At 48.7% G+C, this 22,608-nt stretch overlaps 1 protein-coding gene across 1 annotated transcript in view; it reads left to right on the top strand.

Annotated features, from left to right (window-relative positions):
- Window positions 1-22,608, top strand: part of INTS3 (integrator complex subunit 3) — a 590,139-nt gene that overhangs the window by 32,028 nt on the left and 535,503 nt on the right. The window lies entirely within an intron of this gene.

Here is a 22,608-nt window from a genome sequence, read left to right as displayed (position 1 = left end):
GGGCTAGTTGTCTTGGTGGTAGGCATGCCATAATTTACTGTATTTAATGCAATTTCTTCAGACACTGTTTTTATTGTATGTTTCTCTTATGTTTAAGGCTCGCATCTTAGTTGTTGTGTTGCAGTTCTGTAGCCAGAGGCCTCTCCTAGAACCCGGGCTTTGCATCTCTTGGCTCTCTTCCATTCGTCCACCTAAAACTGGCTGGTGGAAATCTAAAACTGTGGGCTGGCAGGTAATCAGTCGATATTTAGGCCAATTACAGCTATCACTCCTTCCCTTCTCAGGCTGCCATATATGTTAAGATAGTTTCTAGAGAGCCCAGGATGAAGTCCCTCTGTCTCTTGCCAGTCACGCCCGTAATTTAAGGAGAAAGTAAATGCCTTCTCTGTGCTTCAGAAGCACACAAATCCCAGCCTTCTATTTTTAGGTCTCGGCTAGCGAAGGCTGCGCTTGCGCAGTCTCGCTCGCGAGGCATAATAACTTGGAGAAGAGGGGCTTGAACCCACCCCTCTTCTCCCCTCTTCTCCATTGGCTGGCCTCTTGAATGCTGGCCAGCCATTGGAGAAGAGGCCCGTCACTCCGAACAGGCCCCGTCCTTTTCGGATTCGGGGGCGTGTTTTTTGCAACTTTTCTAATTATCAGCAGCCCGCCCCCTACACGCCCACAAGACAGCATGTCTTCACGCTGCCTACACGCGCCAGTCGGCTCTCTGATTGGTTGGCAACTACCAAATAAGCACTGTGATTGGTGGACCTTGTCAACCAATCGGAGAGCCTACTGGCGCGTGCAGGCAGCATGGGGTCCCTAAGGCACTTCTAGGCAATTAAGAAGAACAATCCCCGGAAATACCTTCGCAGCGTAGGAGATGGCGAGACGGTGGAATTCGATGTTGTCGCCGGAGAGAAGGTAAGCAGTCGTGTCTTATGTCCCTGCCAGTGTTTCCGGGTCACGCACCCTGAAGCCAGCCTTCCCGCACCAGAGAGGCCGGATCTCTCTGGCACTCCAGGTTGCATCCCGGAGGGGGCGGGGGCGCTGACAGGCCTTCCTTGTTAAAGAGGTATTTAAAACCCATTACCCTGCTCGACAGTGCCTGTCTCGAGTCTATGCACTTTTCTCACGATGCTTGGGAGGGGAGGAGGGGTCTTGCTCCTTCTCGGGAAGTCTCGGCGGAGCCCTTGGAACCCACTCTGCCTAGGATCTTATAACACCTCAATCCGATCAGCTTTTGACCAATAGCAGCGCTGCGATGTGCCTTCTTTAATGCCCCACTGACGCTCACAACAGTGCCTGGAAGCCCGGCAACCCATTACCTCAGCTGATCGATTCAGTACCTCTCACCCCACCCCATCTCCTCTACAGCTCCAGCCCTCCGGTAGGTACCCCTGTGGGCCACAGACTACGGGTTCATTTTCTTACCCGGGCCGCGGAGGATGGTACGAGTCCCGCCAGTGTTTTTAGAAAGGGGACTTAGGCCGAATCAGAGAGGTGTGACCTTGTGCTCCCGCAACTAGTACTGTAAACAATGGCTGTGTGACCTGACCTAGGGATATAAGTGCACCCAGCCCTCTGGCAGCACCCCTTTATTTGTGGGGGTGGCCTAGCTTTGAGCCTCTTAACTGAGGGGCAGAGAGCAGACACGAGTAACCCTTCTATTGTTGGACTGTCAGTAAACTGTGCTGTGTAGATAAAGGACACAAACAAACAAACCTTGACAACAAGAGTACCGAACCCCCACAGACCATTGTGTTCATTCCCTAAGAGCAGTTTGAGGATGCAAGGCACAAGTTCCACGGGTCCGTTGTAATATGTGGTCACTTTCAGCCAGTTCCACGCTAGACCTTCGATATGTGGAAAAACACGTCATTTATACGAGTTAAAAACAAAATAAACAAGCATTACAATGCAATGGTCTCGGCATTGTTAAAGTTAGAGCTATTGGCATTGCTCATGACATTATTTTTGTTTTTGTTTTTAAAACATCTCTCTCTCACAAAAATAAGACTTATTTTTGTGTGAGAGAGAGAGATGTTTTAAAAACAAAAACAAAAATAATGTCATGAGCAATGCTAATGGCTCTAACTTTAACAATGCCGAGACCATTGCACTGTAAATGCTTGTTTAAGATTTGGTGTGGGAAGGTGAACAAGTCTGTGTGCCATGGTGAAAGAAGCTAGACACTCCTTTGTATTTGTGTAGCTCACTTTGGCTACCCACGTGCGAGCTCTGCACAAATGTAGATGTCTTTTCCTATACTGTTCCTGCTGATCATCCACCAGGCAGGCACCAGTAATCTTTTGCTATGAAGATGAGTGGGCATCTTCGTCAGCAAAAATGAATGGTTGCAGCATTGCAGAAGTTTGCTTTGCCTTGACTGAGTTCTCTGCGATGTGGTGGTTCATTTCTGCAGTTTCCGCGGTCCTGAGTGAGTTTGCTCAAGCGTTTCTTTACAGGAAACCTTGTGGACACCAGTATCTCAGTCACTCATTTCCTTGAGACAAGTTGAATTGAAGGCTTACTAGCAGCCATTAGGACTGTCATAGCAATCCAGCCAGAGGATCGACCTCCCCTGATAAGACTATTCTCCGCAGTGATTGTCTAATATTTGTTGACACCGAACAGACACCGCTGTCCAAGTCTGAATGTTTTGTGCAAAACGAGCTACCTTTAAAATGGACAATTTGGATTAGCGAGCCAGCCATTTCCGCCATCTTGACCGTACATTGTTCAACAAATGGCAACATTGGAATGCACATCATCATACTGAGGCCAAGTGCAGAGTCCAGCTCCATAGAGAAGCATACATTCATTTCGTTTCCATCAGCAGGGGGATCCTCCTCCACATGTAAAACTACCTAACATTATGACAAAGAACTCTATTAATAAGACATATTCCTTAATTTAACTTTACTCCAGAAACTATGCACAGATGTTGTTTCATTCACCCGAGGAAACTTCTACTGCACTGCTTGGACCAACCTGGCCCCCAGAAGTTATCTGGCAAGCATTTATGTTCTCACCAGGGTGGAACCTCAACTGCTTTGAAGTATCATCCCTTAACCCAGACATACTAGTTCGAAAGAGTTTATCTTTTGACTCATTTTGGTTTTTAGTTACATTGGTTGATACAAAACCTTGCTGCTTTGGAAGGAAGGCTCACTTGAGGCCATGTTTGTTGTTCATGTAACACGTTTCTACTTCATTACACGGGCACCAGTGCCCTTCAAGGAGTTTAGGTTAAGGATTTTCTTACACAGTAACTTCCTTTTCGAGATGGGCATCGTTGTTGTGAACCTTGTGCCAAGGGAAACCGTGATAATTGAACTGCTTCTTTGGTTAACTGGGCGCTTTCCAGCACGAAAACGGATATGTCTAATCATGGTATGCAAGCAGAGGCACACAGTGTGCATGGATGGCATCTTGATGCAAATGTTATACTGTTATGTAAACAGAAACAAAAGAGTGAGTAACTAGCTCCAGAAACCCCATACCCTATTAACAGGTCCTAGGCATTAAAATATAAGAAATCTTAACAATATTTGAAGAATAGTGTTGTTGGTTCTGCAGAATCTGAAGATGTGTGGCAACTAGTGATGCAGTGGCATCAAATAACACTGGCATTCCAATGACCTCCAGGACTTGTTAGCATTTTTTTGTTGTTGTTAATTATGCTGGGGTAATAGTTCTGCGAAACGTTTAGTCATAAAGGACTTTCCACCTGAATACGTAGACGTGGAGTCATCTCAGCCTGACCCTTTTCTTATATGGTCATTTTATGGCACTTTGGTAGGTATTGGTCTTTTTAAATTGACTGTAGTGAGGGAAAGTTGCACACATGGCTGTTCCGGTTTGATTGTGGACAGTCGATTGGACCTGCCTGCATAGAAGTAGATTACGCCTATTCATTTAATACTTTCTTAAATCATTTTGCTGCTTAAAAATACTAGTTAGACAGTTTTGGCCTCACATGAATGTGCTCATCAGTGAAAATCCATTTATGAAGTAAAAGTAGGTGTTCGTTGTGAAGGTGCAAAGTTAAGGGAACAAAATGGGTCCTTGCCCAGTACCACACACAAGCTCATCTTTCCTCCTCGCACTAAGAGTGCTTGGGAACCTACTGACATTTAGAAAAAAAGCGACAGACCATGCTCTGCGGTCACTGAAAATTGTGGAACCACAGCTTTTTCCAGTCTGCTCAGTGTTGGTATCTCTACTGCGAGTTAAAAATGTATAACCACAATGGAGATTTTCACAGAAACCCTGAATTTACAACGTTTTTGGAGTCTATTCAATTATACAGCCTTAAAATGTAGCTGGTGGCTAGCATGTTGCCCTCTAAGGGCTTTGGCCACCAATGGAATTTTCAAGGCGAAGGAGACTAATTTTTATAATTCATGTTACTCACTCCCTGATTAATAAGACTCATTACAATCAAACTTAATTTAATGGACATTTTATTAGATAAGTTCATCATCCTGGTCAATCTTTTTTTGGGAAAATATATATATTATATTCAGCTTGGTGGGGATTGTCCATACAATGAGCTGCACTCTAGCAACGAAGAAGCTTTCCCCAAAAAGACTTTATTTAGGTACAAACAGCCATTCTTTCCGGTAAATAGGGCATCAGACCGCAGCCCTGATGCGTTTCTAGTCTCCACTTTCTAAAAGGGGAAATGCAGTCCACACGCGCTTGATGTACCACATCGTCCTTATGTAGCAATATCGCCCGTCAGGATTGGACCACTCTGTATGAGGTAGGGCGTTTTATTGTGGGGGATGCAGTTTATAATTAAATCCTCAAATGGAAGCGATTGTCAATATATGCCAGATGAAAGCTCCACATAAGCCCCAGAGAGCGCAACTGTTCTTAATCCTCCTTCGCTGCCCCACATTTGAAGCCCCTCATTATTGAGCTCCGTGGCCCTCGGTTAGTGAGGTGGTGCGAACTCCGCGGCAGGACGGCCGCTTAAACATTCTGTTCCCATGAGGCACAGGGTCAGACTGATTTGCCTATGGCCATGTCTGAACTGGGGTGGCGGAGTGAGCCAAAGAATGATGATGGATTAAACCCAGATCAGTTGACTGGGGGTGAGTGCTTGCAATGTTCCACACTCCGTCCATCATCCCCTTTGGTTTTGCCCTGTTGTATTTGATCAGGATACTTTTTAAGTCTCGCCTGAGCCAGTGCGCATGCGCTGCGAGGCATTTATTAAGGGCTTTTCAACTCTGAACACACGCGATTGGCCTTTGCATGCGTCTTTCTAAGAAAGACAGTGCGCAATTGGCCCAAGGCGGGTGCATGTCCCACCTTCTTTCTCCCCTGGCCTAGGGTGCTCGAGAGCGAGCATCAGTGCCATCTCTTTCCAATTATCGCGCCTGCTCTCGTGTTCACGTTAATTGGAAACAGATGGTGGTTGCGCTGGCCCTGGTGATCGTGGCGCTTTCACTTTCGCCGGCGACCTTGTTGTTTAGTGCCTGGTGTGACAGCCGACCCACCTAAGGCTTAGGCTCCCCGTCATATGAGCCAGCAGCCCTCAAACTTGCAGAATGTCGTAGGCTAAAAAAGAAGCGAGGAAAGCGGAACACATGAAAAGTGATCACCCCGCAGCTTTCTCCCCTGTAGCGAAGGTGTGTTGTTTCATAGCTGCCATGACAGCCTTTTCACACAGACGTGGGTGGCACCGAGGTGTGGCAGGTGCAGAGAGAGCACTGTGGCTTTTTTCCATTGGATGACAGAAACCCGATACCCCCTCGTCGCTGAGTCTGCAGAGGCCTCGGCTCCATGGTGGCGGATGGGACTCCGCAGGGCCTTCAAACACTTCCCCTTCGGCCGGTGCGAGTGGCGGATGCGGAGCCGCAGCTACGTTAAGTCTCCGGCGCCTCGCTAGGAGGGAGGCCGGGGCAGGAAGCGGGGTGGAGACTCCATGACTTAAGTAAACTTTCGCAAGACCTCTATATTTGTAATGAGTGCGTTTATTGCACGAACCATATCAGAGTCCAGATATGGATTGCTTTACAACCTTATGGTGACGAAGTACTGCAAGCGCTAGACTTATTTTTATCTAGGTGCATTCTGGGGGTTGTAGTTTGTTTACATCTGTTGTACAGAAGTGCAGGATGACATGGGTGTGTGTCAAAAATCCCCTGAAACTATATGGCATGTCCCAGGTAACATTAGGGTTATTTATTGTACCTCTAAAGTGAAAGTAACTTCGCAGGAAGCAAATTCCACTGTAACCATGGCGACCATCTGGCGTACATGCATTAATCGTGGTGAGTCCATACGCAGTGTCAAAAGTTGCAGTAACATGGTTACAGTGCACGAGTTTTCGCAATGAGGGCCTGCTTTAGTAGCCGTTTTTTTATTTTTTTTAAACTTTGGGGACGGAACTTGTTGGAACCAACTGTCCATATGTTTATCGCGAAAAATCACCATTACAGGTAGTGCTTTATATGGGCCGGTACTGAGTACTGGCACTTTTCTTATTTTGAGTGGGAGAGTACCGGCACGTCTCAAGAGATTGTAATACTTTTAATTGGAGAGTACCGGCACTTCTCAGAAACAAGCATGTACTCTGGATCCCCACCTGAACATGTACTTCCAATTACTTTTCTGAGGCTCAAAGACGGATAATGGACACATTGAAGCAGACAGCTGTGACAATCCATACGCACTTTCCAAATTGAACTATTGATATTGGACATGGTCTGCCCTCTTCCACAAGCCGACTGCCTCGAACTCTTATGTATGTCAATAGTCTATTATCAATAAGACAGGCATTGTAAGAATGGAATATTTTCATTCACAGAGTGATATATTTCAATATTTTAAAGAGAGTCCACAGTTCCGAGTCTCAGATGTTCGTTTCCGTTTGAAGATTCTTTATTTAATTTCTTCCAGTGGCACATAGTCCTTATTATAAAATTCTTCATTACATCCTAAAAGGTAACAACCAACGTGTTGTGGAACTTCTTCAGGGGCAATTGTGTCTCTTTCAATTAGTATCGAATGATTCTGACCCAAGCTTCATGTAAACACCTAGGGTCGAAAAGTGTTTTAATTGCTAATTTGTAGTCACTGTAAGTCAGCCATGCAACGCCCATAGGGCTAAAAGGGCTGTATGTGACTGCTTATTTTTGTAATGTCTAGGACCTCAATATCAAGCATTGGCATAGCCAATAGGTCTCGCCTTTGGGACCTTATAAGTGTTTAGTTATCCAGCACAATATCCTTGGTGCAACAACATCAACTGTTGCATCTCTAAACACTTATAAGGTCCCAAAGGCCAGACCTATTGGCTATGCCAATGCTTGTTATTTCCTGAGGCGACAGTCTTCAGGTTTGTTGTCACACATCTGGTTTGGAGTTCCTTGACTCTGATATCTGTGTGCAGATTTCTCTTCAAGGGCAACCACTCTCATATCATTTGCCATCTCTTCATCAATACAGGTAATTGTGATTATGGAGTCTACCACAAACGTCTGGTAAACACGTTCCTTTTACATATGTTAGAAAGAAATGGATGACAAAATCTTCTCAACATGTTTTTCATTATCTAAGCATTTTTGACTCTCCTAGGCATTTTTCATTTGCTTGTATTACTTCAGGTAAGAGGGCTTCTCATCGATCCTGGGACCCACATGTACCTAAAGGTGCTGTCCTATGCACCTAATTAGAGTTCTATAGCATTGGTCTCTACCACTTCTAGCGGCTACTGGCCCGCTCTGGGTACCGGATTTTTCCTTACAGCCTTTTCGAGGTGCTTTCACATCCCTTCTGATGCTCTTGTTAGTCTGATGGTGGTGTTCAGCGGTGAGAAGAAAGACACTGGTGTTAAATTGTGAAAATGAACACACTGTGGTGTTAGGTGGTGAGAGCGAAGGCCTTTTGGTGTTAGGTGGTAAGAATGAAGACACTGTGGTTCATACATATATCGAATTTCTTGCGAAGTGTGGTTATTGGAGCCGGCATAAATCGAAGCACACGCCGCATCAGTGTACCTCCTCGCTGAACACTGAAATGTATGCGATATTGTACTGTCCAGCTGAGTTTACTGTCCGTCTGATGGTCTATAGGAAGAAGATTCAAGTGTGCCCTCCTTAGCCTTGTGCTGCATCCTGGCATTTCGCATGAGAATAAAGCATAAAAGATGTAATCTTGATGCTGACACTGGCGTCCTTTACAAAGCTTCCATGAGTTGAATCTTTCTCCCGGGTTCATAGTCATGGACTGTGATGTAATTGCCATGGTTCTTGGCAGTACCCCACCTTCGTCATCAAGCCCCAGGGGTGTTCATGACTGGATGGCTTTGAGGGTGCAGAAGACACAAGGAGTTAGAAGAGAAGCTGCAAGGACTTCCTAAGTGAGAAGGCTCACTGCATAGATGAAGCAGAATTGGGAAGAAAGAAAATCAAAGCCACATGGAAAATCCTTGTGATCCAAGGCAACAGCTGCATGGGTCGGGTCTTGTATAGATCAAAATACTGCAAATAAGATAGGTAGGGGAAAGAAGTATAGGCAAGACAAATAGTGGTAGATTATGGTGATGCGGGGAGAGAGGGCAAAGACAACAGCATAAAAATGTGCATGCAGGAAGAAACAGACCACAGGTTAAGCTCGCTAAGTGAGACAAACCTTGCAGCTGACATCTGCTGAAATCCTTTAGAGCATGAGATTGAATCTCAGCAAGGTCAGTTCTATCTGAAAAAAACACGTTAGTTATAGATTCCTTACCTTAGAATTACCCCCAGGCGTCCGACTGTATCCGGAAAGTTTTATTGTTAGCCGTACCTTTGCTTATCGGAAGGTGGCGTCAGACGGCTCCGCGTCAGTCGTTGGCATCGTGGTCGCCGGGATGACATCGCTGTAGCTACTTAGACGCCGCCCTCGCGCGCTGACGTTAGTTCTTTCGTTTTCCGCGCCAGCCAGCGCAGATCTGGAGAGCGGTACCTCCAGTCACTTTTTGACTGACTTTTTGAGCAACTTTTGTCGATGTCCTTTTTGAGTCTACGACTCCTGGTGTATGAGGGATGCCTGGTTTCAAGGCATGCGGTTCCTGTCCCCGAGTGATGTCGGTTACTGATCCGCACCGTGTGGGCCTCTTTTGCCTGGAGCGTGACCACGACCCCAAGTTGTGCTCCGACTGCCGGTCGATGGCGCCGAAGGCTTTGCGGGAGCGGTCCTGAAAGCTGCTTGAGCACCGGCGGTCGGCTCAGCGCCGTTCGAGGGCCCGGTCGCCAGGCAGGTCGAGGGACTGGTCGTGGAGCCATCACCACTTGTCCAGTCATCTAAGTCTTCGCACTCGATGTCGGGTAAGTCGAAGCACAAAAAGAAGTCGAAGAAGCATCGTTGCTCTTCGACTTCTCCCCGTCGGTCGGCTGACGCAATGAGGGATGCGGGCAGTGTCCCTCCCGCAGCTTCGTGCGCGGTGCCCGAAGAGTGGACTCCGGGTTTCCCTCCCTTGCCGGGTCCTGGAGCGACTGCCGCCCAGCTATGTCAGTTTTATGAGGCGATGCATGTCATCTTCAGGTGGCCGGAACCTGCTGGCACGCCTTTGGGCCCCGCGGACTCGGTTGGGGGGGCCTAGGTCTTCCCCGCCATCTGCTCCGGCCAGTGTTGCAGGCCCCCCTTGGATCCAGGGCTGGATCCGGATCGGCGCCGGTTGACCTTATTACACCTCCACTGGTGCCGCTTCCTCCGGCACAGCAGCCGACGCCGGTCGTGTTCCCTGCCGGCGTCAACCCCGGCCTCCATCCCGATGTGGACCCGGACCGGCGTTGAGTGGGGATTTTGTGCCCCTGTTCACTCCTGGGGTCCCTTTTCGGCCAGATTGGCAACCTGTGGATGAGGACGACGACTGGGAGGGGGTCAGGTGACCCTTTAACTGATCAGATGGGATCTGAGCAGGACTGGAGAGAGGAACTGAGGGATGCCAGTGGTCTTGACACATCCCCTGACATTGGCATGTGTCCTCGTACCGTGGCTACAGAGGAGGGAGCGTCATATATAGTGGTGTTGCGTAGGGCGGCCGAGGCCCTCAACCTCGAGCTTCGTACGGTGGCGGTCAGGACTAACCTCCTGACAGGTGCTTCAGCCAGCAGGGAGCTCATTAAACGGCAGCCCCTGCTGCCGTTTAATGAGTCCCTTACCGAAGTCCTTTTGGGCACGTGGTCCAGACCCAACACGGGGGTGCCCGTGGATAGGATGATTGCCCGACGCCACCGCCCGGCTCCGGGCGACTCCACTTTCCTCTCCCAACACCCCACCCTGGAGAGCTTCGTGGTCCAAGCATCCACTTCCAAGAGCACATTCCCTACAGCTCCGCCGGAAAGGGAATCCAAGAAGCTGGACCATCTTGGGACGAAAGATTTCTCTTCCGCCAGCTTGGGACTGCGGTCGGTAAACACCGCATGTCTATTGGGCCGTCATTCCCACTCTGTGTGCGGTGCCTCAGTGTCTGGAGGAGGCCCGGACAGTGCTCTCCCAGGCTGTCTCCGCCAGGAGGGATGTGGCCAAGTTTACCATCTGTTGTGGGCTGGACACCGCCGATTCTCTAGGCAGGAGGATTTCCCTGTCTGTAGCCCTCCGTCGCTACGCCTGGATGACATTGACTGGCTTTTCGGGGGATGTCCAGAACACCCTTATGGACATGCCCTTTGATGGCCGTCGCCTTTTTGGCGACATAGCGGACAACGCTCTAGAGCGTTTCAAGGACTCGCGGGCTACGGCCAAGTCCTGTCCCTTAGCCTTATGTGGCTATAGAAGGGGTGCCCCACTACATCCCGCCACAGGCCACAGCAAGTTTCCCAACCTTCCCGCGGCCGGGGACGTTGGAACAAACGCTGTGGTTCAGGGGGCCAGTGGGCGGGCCAGTCCACCCACCCCCGCCTCTGTAGCAGCCTCCAAATCCTCCTAGTCCGACCTTTCAGGCCCATAAAAAGCCAGTGGGTGGCAGGATTCGCCATCACCTCCCCCCACTGGCGCACCATCACGTTGGACAGGTAGGCTTTGCAAATAGTCCGAAGGGGCTACTCCCTCCCCTTCGGGGCTACTCCTCCAGCCATGCCACCTCAATACCATCGCATGTCGGAGGATCACCTGGCACTTCTCCAACAAGAAGTTTTGGCTCTCTTGGCCAAGGGAGCCATCGAGCGTGTTCCTGCCCCAGAAGGTGGGCCTGGGTGCTATTCCCACTAATTTCTGGTACCCAAGAAGGACTAGGGCCCTCGTCCTATCTTGAATCTCAGGACGTCAACCGCTTCCTCAGGAAGAAGTTCAAGATGATGACACTCGCTCAGGTCTTGTCTGCCCTCGACCCTGGAGGGTAGCATTGGACGTGCAGGACTCTTATTTTCACATCTCCATCCTGCCGGCCCACCGGCGTTACCTGCGGTTCACGGTAGGCCGCGAACATTTTCAGTTTACCGTGCTCCCCTTTGGCCTTATCAGCGCCCCTCTGGTGTTATCGAAAGTGATGGCGTTGGTCGCAGCTCATCTGCGTAGATCAGGGGTTCCAGTCTTCCCCCCCCTATCTCGACGACTGGCTGTTGAAGGCGGGCTCGCCCCAGGCAGTCATTTCCCACCTCCAGACTACGGCCGACCTCCTGCATTCGCTGTTGTTCTCTATTGATGTGCCGAAGTCACACCTGATTCCCTCTCAGAAGCTCCTCTTCATCGGAGCGGTTCTGGACACGACGCAGTTTTGAGTTTATCCTCCCGAACAGCCGGTCCGGGATATTCGGGCTATGATTCCGATCTATCAGCCTTTATCCCGGGTTTCGGTCAGGATGACCCTGAGGCTGCTGGGCCTCATGACCTCCTGCATCCTGCTGGTCGATCATGCCAGGTGGCATATGTGGGCTCTGCAGCGGGACCTGAAGTTCCAGTGGGCGCAGCATCAGGGGAATCTGTCCGATTGCATCCAGATCTCGGAGGGCACTGCTCAACAGTTGCAGTGGTGGCTCACGAACCAGGATTGGGTCAACGGCAGATCCCTTCCCCAACCAGAACACACAGTGGTGATGGACGGGTCTCTTCTGGGATGGGTGGCCATATGGGAGAGGCAGAGATCAGAGGCCTCTGGTCTCCGTCGCAGTCTGGGCTCCACATCAACCTTCTGGAGCTTTGGGCGATTTGCTTGCACTCAAGGTATTCCTTCCCTCTGTTCGGGGAAGAGTAGTGCAGGTGTTCACGGACAACACCACTGCCATGTGGTACTGTAACAAACAGGCCGGGGTGGGGTTGTGGACCCTCTGTCAGTAGGCTCTCCGCCTCTGGACATGGCTGGAACATCAGGGCATATCCCTGGTGGTTCAACACCTGGCAGGTTCCCTGAACGCAAGGGCGGATGAACTCAGCCGCAGGTGCATGATGGATCACGAATGGCGTCTTCACTCGGAGGTGGTGCAAGGTCTCTTTCGACAGTGGGGAGAGCCTTGGTTAGATCTATTCGCCACTAAAGAGAACGCGCAATTTCAGCAATTCTGCGCGTTATAATTTCCAAGGTGGCACTCGCTATGCGGCGCTTTTCGTCGCAAATTGAGTTGCGGTCTGTTGTACGCCTTTCCGCCTATACCACTTCTGCCCAGAGTGCTGAAGAAGATCAGGCGCGACCGGGCCCAAATTATTCTTGTGGCACCGGATTGGGCATGAAGAGTCTGGTATCCCGAGCTGCTCAACATGTCCATCGACCCTCCGATCAGACTGCCTCTTTGGGAGGATCTTCTGTCGCAGCAGCAGAGGACGGTCCTCCACCTCCTTCCGTGGAGATTGAGCGGCGGCAGTTGACGTTTTTCGACCTGCATCTCGAAGTTTGCGATGTAATCTTGGCAGCCAGCGTCCCTCCACTAAGACGGTATATGCCTGCCGGTGGAACAAGTTTGTGGCATGGCGCACAGCAAAGGCTGTGGATCCCCTTTCTGCCTTTCTTTCTGAAGTTCTCTTGTTCCTTCTTTCTTTAGCCAAGCAGGGTTCTGCTCTGGGCACTATCAAAAGCTATCTTTCGGCCATCTCTGCCTTCCTTCGGCTTACCGATTAGCCTTCTCTTTTCAAGTCCCCGTTTGTTAATCGTTTCTTGAAAGGCATAATTCATCCCTTTCCTCCTATTCCCTTCATTATGCCTCAGTGGGACTTGAATCTCGTTTTAATCTATTTAATGTGCGCTCCCTTTGAGCCGCTTTACAACGGTCCTTTGAGGCTCTTAACTCTTAAGACTGCATTCCTAGTGGCCATCACTTCTGCCAGAAGAGTGAGTGAGCTCCAGGCTCTTTTCTCCAAACCTCCTTTCCTGTCCGTCCATCCGGACAAGGTGGTTCTCAGGACCCATCCATCCTTCCTTCCTAAAGTTGTTACTGCCTTTCACATCGGGCAGACCATCACTTTGCCCACCTTCTTTCCTGCCTTCGCATCCTTCGAAGGAGGAAGAGAGGCTCCACCATCTGGACCCAAAATGTGCGCTTTTTTTCTATCTGGATTGCACAAAACCGTTCCCGTGGATGACCAAGTCTTTGTTGGCTACGTGGGCGCCAAGAAAGGTCTGGCCGTACACAAGTAAACCATTTCTTTATGAGTTGTTTTGTATATTAAAGCATGCTATTCTCTGGCTAAAAAGGAGCCTCCAGTGGGGCTACGCGCCCATTCCACTAGGGTGACGGCAGCCACTACTGCCTTGGGAAGAGGAGTTCCTCTACATTTACTAACAATAAAGGGGGGGGACTGTGGGCTATATTTATCCAGGTCCAGCATACATGCCCTTAAGTACTACAAAACAGAAAGTTATGCAGTTCCTAATGAACGCTGTCGGTTGATGTGTAATTAGTGTGTAGTGAAGTACACACTAGAAACAGGAGGGGGTTTCCTCCTTCCGGAAAGGGACCCTCACACACTTCCTCATCGGTGGGGTGTCTTGCTTCATCATCGGGTCTGCTCCTTATCGGGTCGGCGCTGCAATACCCGATCGGCGCTCTTAACAGGGCCTTTTGGCGGAGATCTTTTTTCCTTATGTCGTAAGGTGCAGTGCGTGTGAGGGCCCTAGTGAGTGTAGATGTAGTATGTAAAGAAGTGAGGTTAATACAGGAGGTAGTGGTCCACCCAGAACTATTTTAACGATTGTGGCCACTCTCCTGGTTAAAAACGTGAATTTAGCGCACCCCTGTTATAAGATCACGGGGATGTGCGCTCTCTGGGTCAACATGTTTCTTGCCATTATTTCTATTTGAAGGCAATTCTTCAGGACCAATGCAAGATCTATCCATGCTTTTTGGTAGTGGTACACAAATAATTAGGTGACCACCCAAACAGCACCCTAAAAAGTGGTACCTGCAGATCTAGGATGTCAACCTGTAAGAAAATAGGGAAGCATAGAGATATATCAGAGCATTGCATGAACCTACTATACTTGTCTTGTGTTCTAATTGTAAAGTAAAAAAGTGATAAGACATGCATCACTCAAGGTGGTAGTGATCATGCACCCGGTGATATGGAGCAGCATTTAAGAACAGCTGTTTTTGAGAGGCAGAACGTGAGGAGTACCAATGCGTGCGTTCAGTGAACTCACCCTATTGGGGTCAGAATTATGTTTCGTTGGTGGCTGACCAGTTCCAACACTGAATAGTGCAGTGTCCTTGGGACACTGCACTTGGGAAAATTCATATCATGCTCGGTAAAGTCAATGAAAGTTAAGAGATGCGGTACGTATGAGGCTGAATTACCCCATGGTTAAGGGTTGATGCTAGTGAGACGCGTATATCATGTTATCCCGAGTCCGCATTGGCCAGTGTAGCACCCTCAGTCAGGCCCCCCCAGGCGCAACCAAGTAGGTAACGCTGAGGGGTAGACCGGGATGTCCTCACTTGCCACACGTGTCAGGGAATAGCCTCCGCATATCTTCAGGAACATCGTGTCTACGTAATAAGGAAACAGTGAGACCCAATGAGCCCACCTCAGGCTTGTGGGTGAGCGCCCCTATGTCCTCCGTGCATCTGCACCCCTCTATGGGCGTTCGTTCATGTTTAAGCACCAGGGTCTTGGATAAGCTTCTCAGAGCACAAGTACTAAGTGTGCAAAGTGCGGTCTCAAAAAACCTAATCTCCCGTAGTCCCTGATACGTGTAGTAGTTCCACCAAATATTCCCACCGACGGAAGTATCAGGGCGTTTGCACTTACTTGGAGATCCACGCGGATCGCAGGAAGACCTACCCCTGCTCTGACGGTCCCGGTAGGATACTGGAAGGCGCGAGCGCTATCCAGTATATCCCCCAGGTGGCTGGAGCTGGGGGTGGGTACTTCCGCCTGTGCGTCAGCAATGCATAGTGCGCTCACCCAGACACAGCGTGGCGCCATCTTGGGAATGGCAGAGGAGGTACGTGGTCGGCTAGGTGCTTGGCCGAAAGTGGCTATGAGTGCGTTGCCAACCGATGGTGACGTTGCGTTATTACTTCGCTTTTAGTATATGTTGTAGTCCATATAGAACGCTGTGGTCAAAGTCATACATCAATAAGTATGCTGCAAAGAGGTGCGCAGCCTAAGGTGTGTGAAAAAATGTATATATATAGTTGAAGATAAGACATCTACATGGTTGTAAATAAGAGCAGTCAGGTGTTCGGGGCCACAACGTGTTGGGTATCATGTTAGTAGTGGCGAGTAGTATGTTGTACATCAGTTAATCGTCAAATCAGATGACTAAGGGTCTAGGAAACCATGGACCTCATAGCGCCCCACCTAAGATAAGGGGGGGGGGTGTGTGGGTGTGTATGTCTTCCCTACGTACCTTACAGCATTATTTATACACCACATGCTACTGTGTTATCATAGTAGGGATGTCACATATGTAGTGTATGATAAAGAAGTGAAGTCACAAGTAATTCACAACACCGGATAGTCCTTAGTTGAGTCATATCACAGGAGGGTTATACGTCTGATAACGGAAGCCTTTCTCATTGCACCCTGTGGTGGCAATAATCCCAAAGGTGTACAAGCCCCAAATTTGATTGAATTCTCATCTCGTCAGAGACGCCCACTGTATGTCTTCGTTGAGACCCTCTCTATCTGAGGCTAATCAGAGCACCCATCTTTATTCGATTCTGAAGAGGGTGTCCTTGGTTATACCGGGGTGTGCTTCTAGGACACACCAACTATTGGAATCTGGTGGGTGGCGCAGTTGATCAAAGAGTCGTCATTTTAGTGTTTGTCTTATGGCACCTGAAATTGCTGCGGTGTTCTGTGATCCGTGTTCTTACGGGTCTAGTAGTCATCCCTATATAAAGGAGTTGGCATGGGCACATTAACATGTAGATGCAATTAGTCGTGTTGCAATTTGTAATCTTATTGAGCTGCCTCTTGAACTCATTAGCAAATGTGATCTCATTTGTCATTTTCGTAAATGGACACACAGTGCATGAGCCGCTGGCTAGTGTCCCTTCACTGGTGGCAGATCCCACAGGGATCTCTGAACATTAGTATTATGTACCTTGGGTCTAGTATGTATGAGCATGTCTTTGAGGTTGTTTGTCCGTTTAAAAGCAAACCTCTGGGTTGGAAGGTGCAGACTACCTGTGTTCATGATACCCCAATGCTTTTTAATGATATTCTTTATTCGGTTGGAATCCGGTGTAAATGTAGTCACACAAGTGAGCGAGACAACTAGTTCTTTCGGTCTGGTTTCTAGCAAGCTTTCTCTGTTGTTGTTCCTTGCTCCGTCTGTGAACTTGGCTGGTGCTGCTGCCCATTGGAGGGATTCCTTGGACTTTCATCCCAGCTTTTTTGAAATCAACACCGCACCTCGCGGCCCCCGCTTCGCGGGAGCCGCTCGAGGGACCGGGACTCTGCTGCTGTCACTTGGGGCATTGTTGGTGTGCTGACCCTGCAAGAACCGGCGTATTCAGGACTGCGAGGACCAGGGTGCTGTGCACGAAGCAGATCAGCCGCACCTGGTCCTCTTCCTGACTCCTCCCCCAACACCGTTGCCCTCCATTATATGTACGTCTCCCTCCCTACACGCGCTAGCGGGACGCGCGCGGGTCTCAGCACGGGGCTAAGACCGGGCAAAGAGCGGGCCGTTTGAGGCCGTTCGAGGTCAGCGAGGTCAGGTCGGGGCCACTCTCTCTTCATATTTACTACAACAGTTCTGTCGTACCTTAATTGTTAATCAGTTATTATTTTATATCCCCAGATTAGCCAGGGGGTTGCTGTTGCTGTGGTTGCCAAGCCATGTCTACAAGGCAAACACGGAGTAAGGCCGCAAATAGAGGTCCTTCAATCAATGGTCCTATGGACGATTTTATTACTCGTACTAACACAGCTATAGACCATGAGATTTCTAAACTCCAGACTCTTGTTTCCCTGGAACTGGCATCCGCTAGGAGATTGTCCCAGGTAATCGATTTGTCAAAAAAATCTTCCCTGGGCCATATAGCCACCGCGGTTACACCGGTGCGTTCAGCTATCCCCCATTGTGTAGTCACACAGGTTGACGTTCATCACACCCCGGTTCTCCCTACACTACCCCCCACTTTAGAGCCATTGACTCAGGATAGTGCAATGAATCTTCGCAATACGCCTTTCAAGCAGGATGCTAGTTCTAACAATTCTATCCCTGCAATGTTTCCACCTAGGCGCTCTATTAGTAAAAATTATCAACCCAAAAAAAGATGCACCTCTCGGTCTGCTTACCGTCGCCAGAAGGCTAAAATTGTAGTTGCACAACACCCGAATTTGACTAGTGCTCCGGTTTTAAATTCTATAGAAGGGTGTGTGTCCAGGGAACAATCACATCATGTGGGAGTTAAAGAGGGTCCAGTTTCTGCCCCCTTGACTGCCCCTACGGTCATGGAGTCAGAGGTTGAGGGCTTGCATGTAGAGAATGGGGAAAGGAATGAAGGAGAATTTATAGGTTTAGTTTGGGAAACCCTCAAGAAACTTCTTACCCCTCACGATCTTAGACTCTCACGCATTGAGAATAATCTGCTCGAGATGGAAAAGAGCATTATTGCTTTGGCCACTCTCGGCCTGAGAAGTCTAGAAAATCAGGGTTTTCTTGTCGTTGAGCCACCTCCTCATGGTTTAACCCCTCAAGCCCCGCAAACCTCCCCTCCTGTCCCAGCCATTGCACGTTTGATTCCTACATCAGGGACTGTGGGTGTGGATCATAGTAATACCGCCTCCATACCTAAGGCTCCAAAGCGCCCTATCCCCCAACCATCATCTAAACCCAATGTAGGTGCACCGCATAGTCCCCCTCTTAGTGAAGTGGCGCTACATCCATCTAAGAGCCCTCCTGCTAAGAACAACTTTAGAGGGGGTTACATTGATCTCCCTCCAGAGGCCAATGATCATGTGGTTGTGCTGACGGGTGTCCCCGAGTTAGGAAGCGGCCATTATGAGAACTATGAGTCTCTGAAGAACAAGACAATCCATTGGCTTAAAGTGAATAGACCAATCCCTATTGGACAGAGAAGTAGAATTTTGATGGTACGCAGAACCCCCTGGGTGGGCCCTTCAAAGAAATCTAGTCCCGGGGACTGTATAGTGGTGAATTTTGAGGACCCTCACACGGCACATTACATCTGCTCCTGGCCTACTGGTGAAGGTTCTCTTGTTACACCAAGGCCATTGCCCTTTTTTTACCCACCGTGTCCTAGATATACACGGGAAGAGGACTGGTCTTTAGTACACCACCATAACTGGAGGAGCCATCCCAAAAAATGTCAAGATCCCTGTATAAACTGGAATGGTTTCTCCACCTCGAATCGATTTGCTGGGCTTGAGGAGGTAGATTGACTCGTATGCCAACCTGTTCCCCAAGTCCTTTTACCACAGGTTTTGGGGCACAATGGCTCTTTTCTTGTGGTGACTGATCCTTCGGTTGTTAGCCCCCCAAGTCTAGAGGGAACGTTTTCTGTTTTACCTATAGAGGCGAGTTTGTATACACCATGCATTTCTGACCCCGAAGTAGTAACGGATCAACTGAATCCATCTTGTATGATCCCGTGCCTCCAATTCAAAATGTTTCGCCAATCCAAAATGTTTCATCAATCAGGAGATTGACTGATGTAGCAATAGCTCCCTATTACCACCAGTTTGAGCCACTGCCTAGGCTAAATAGATCTACTGTGGAGGGGGTAGGACCTGCGTCCATTCTGGCCACAGTAGATAACCCTCCGAGGCAGATTATCCCAGACGCCCCCTTGTTAAAGATTATAAGTTGGAATGTAGCAGGGCTTGCCCGTAATTTTGAAATCCCTGAATGGAATGCCTTTTTGGACCCTTATAACATCTGTCTTTTGCAAGAAACGTGGTGCCTTGAACCTAAGCACCGAGTGGGCTTTACGACCTACTTTGTTCCAGCTTCCCATCAATATGGATGTAAAGGTCGCCCGTTGGGTGGCCTTCTTATATGGGTTAATATTGCTTTAGGTTTAAATGTAACCGAAAAGCCTACGCATTCTCCTGATCTTCAGAGGATAACCATCCTATGCCCAGGGGGCAGGAAGCTGGAAGTCTTTAACCTCTATTTAAGGGGGGCCAGGGGCGGGTCTTCCACTCTATCCTCCACAGGATTAAGCAACGATTTAGCCGCCTGCTGTATTGATTCTTACATTCTTCTCGCAGGCGACTTTAATTGCTGTTTTGAGCCATTGGCCAGGGAGGATATTTTGGATACTTGGGATGAGGATATAAGGAGAGGTATCCCCACCCTGACCCTAGACCCGATCCCTAAATGGTCCCAGAGTGCGGTAGACATCAATGCACTCTGTATGGAATATGACCTAAGACCAACCAATGGTCGATCTAAATCGGATCCTTTGGGTGCGCACACCTATAACAGGATGGGACACACTTCTAGAATAGATTATGTTGTGTTGAATTATAATCTGTGGTCACTCCATTATGATATGGAGGTTATTGCGTCTTGCGATAGCGACCACAATCCCCTCTCCTTAACATTGTTTGCCCCCTGGCAGGCTGGGAACCCAGTTAAGATCCCCCATAAGTGGAAAACCTCCCATGAGCTTGCTCCTTCGCGCTGTGGCAGGCGCCTAAAGTGGGCTAAAGTAGCAGCGGACGAGGAAAGGATGGCACAGGCAGGGACCACTATGGCAGCATTGGGCCCACGCCTTGAAGCCCTGGGTACCACCAGCCAATCTGTTTCACCATTATTCACAGAAACCATTGCGTTGTTAAGTGATTTGTTTATTATACCCCAATCCAGCGTGAATGTTTCTGTGAAAGGTGCTCCTAGGGCAAGAAACAAGTGGTATTCCTCTAAATGTCGGGTTGCAAAGGGGGAACTTATTTCCGCAGTGAAAAGTAAGGATACAGGCAACATTAGATGGGCGAGGAAACTTTATAAAAAAAGTTGTGGCAGAGGCAAAGGAGGCCCATGATTATAGTTTCTGGTGGGATCTAGTGGAGGCAAGCACCAGGAAAGACTCCAAGGGGTTCTGGGAGCTGTTGAGAGCTAGGGACAAACCTCTTGATTCCCAGTTTACTTGTAATATTCCTGGTGATCTTTGGTTTGCCCACTTTTCTAAACTGTACTCTGTCCAAAGTGGGGTACCCCATCCTAACATGGGCCCCCTCGCCAGCTTAACAGCCGAGATCTCCATTAATGCCTGCCCCTTCAGCACTGAGGAAGTTGCAAGGGCAATTAGTTGTATTGTATCTAACAAGGCTGCCGGACCGGACGGAATCCCGGGTGACTTGCTGAAGAAATATCCATTATCCTGGAGTAGGTTAATTGCCTCACTTTTGAATGAGGTTGTGTCGGGAGGTTGTCTCCCTGACTCATGGAGGGGTGCTGAGGTCGTCCCTAATTTTAAAAAAGGCTGTCGGGACGACCCAGCTAATTATCGCCCTATTAGCCTCCTTGATTCAACACAAAAGGTTGCGGGCAAAGTGGTACTAGGTAGGATCCTGCAGTGGGTCGAAGAAAATCAGGTTCTGTCAGACTTTCAGGCAGGTTTTAGATCAGGGATGGGTACCATCGAGCAGACGTTTCGCCTTTTAATGATATATTGGAAAGTGGTTGTGCTGGGTGGGGGCAGCTTGTATTTAGTCTTTATAGACTTGCGAACTGCCTTCGACCTGGTCCCACGAGTCCAATTGTGGAATGTCTTAGGTAAATTGGGTTTACCTCCCTACTTGTTGGCCTTGCTTATAAAGTTTAACGAAAGCAACTTTGCCCAGATTAGGTGGGGTACCCAGGGGGAGAAAACATCTCGTATCTCCGTAGATAGGGGCGTCCGCCAGGGATGTGTGCTTGCCCCCACTCTGTTTTCTCTTTATGTTAACGGAGTGGTGGAGCATCTGCTTCAACAGCCGTCAGACGCACCATCCCTGGCTGGCAGAAAAGTACCTACGCTCCTTTTCGCGGATGATACCCTCCTAATTTCAAAGTCACCAGTAGGTATCCAAAAGTTGCTCTCTAGTTTTAAGGCCTTTTGTGATACCAAGGGCCTGTCCATAAACATAAGCAAGACCAAATTCCTTGTTCTTAACCCTCCCAGGAAAGCGGCTGTTCCTCCTTCCTTGGACTCTGTTCCCCTTGATAGAGTTAACGAATTTGACTACCTAGGTATCCGTCTGTGTGCCAATATGAGCTGGAAGGCGCACCACCAAAAGGTGTTTTTGACCCACAAGAGGGTCACAGGGGCCCTGCTCAAGGAACAACGAGCCTCAGTTTTAAAACCTATTGGGGCACTTCTTGATATTTATAGGGCAAGGGTGGTGAGTGCAGCACTGTATGGTGCGGAACTATGGGGTATACAAAGAGTTGATATTTTGACACACCTCGAAAATAATTTTCATAAAGATCTTATGAAGTTACCCCACAGTACCCCTTCAATTCCCCTCCTGCTAGATGCAGGCACACGCTCAATCAGTGAGCAAGCTAGGCTACGTCCCCTTTTATTATGGGCCAGGATATGGAATGTCCCTGAATTGAGTAGTTATGCAGATGCCCTCAGCGAAATCTTATCCTCATCCGGCTGGTATAAAGTAATCTGGCTTAGGGAGGTTAAGCGACTTCTCTATGACCTGGGTTTAGGAGATGCTTGGGTCAATAGAACAGCACCCTCAAAACAAATGCTCAAGAAGTTCTATTGGCTCTGGGTGGATAATGAGAGGTTGTGTAACCCTAATCATTGTAAATCTGTCGCCCAGTTTTTGTTAGTTAAGGAGATCCCTTCTAGAGAACCTTATTTGGATGCAATCTTCAACCCAGGTGATAGAGCATTATACTTTAAATTCAGGGTGGGTGTTCTTCCCCTAGGATTCTTTACGTCTACCTGGAAACCTCCATACCAAACTGTCCCTTACTGTCCCTTTTGTAATCTAAGGGTCGAGTCCACAGCTCATTTGTTGTTTGAGTGCCATGCTTATTCTGTGCCTAGGTCGAGATGGCTGAAGCCTTTATGTAGGAGCCTAGGTACAAGATCATACTTGGAAGCTCTACGCATATTGCGCTCAGACGCTCGTCCCTTCTTTGCCTGTTGTACAGCTAAATTTTTGGGTTGGGCTTGGAGGATAAGAACTGCAAGGAAACAGCTGTTACAGTAATATCCTTTTTTAATAATTTTTAGATATTCGACAGTATATGGAATTTAATAATTA

This window comes from Triturus cristatus, chromosome 12 (genome assembly GCF_964204655.1).
Source record: "Triturus cristatus chromosome 12, aTriCri1.1, whole genome shotgun sequence".
Classification (NCBI taxonomy): Eukaryota; Metazoa; Chordata; class Amphibia; order Caudata; family Salamandridae; genus Triturus; species Triturus cristatus.
Note: the sequence above shows the minus strand (reverse complement) of the source record. Positions and strands in the feature narration are given on the sequence as shown.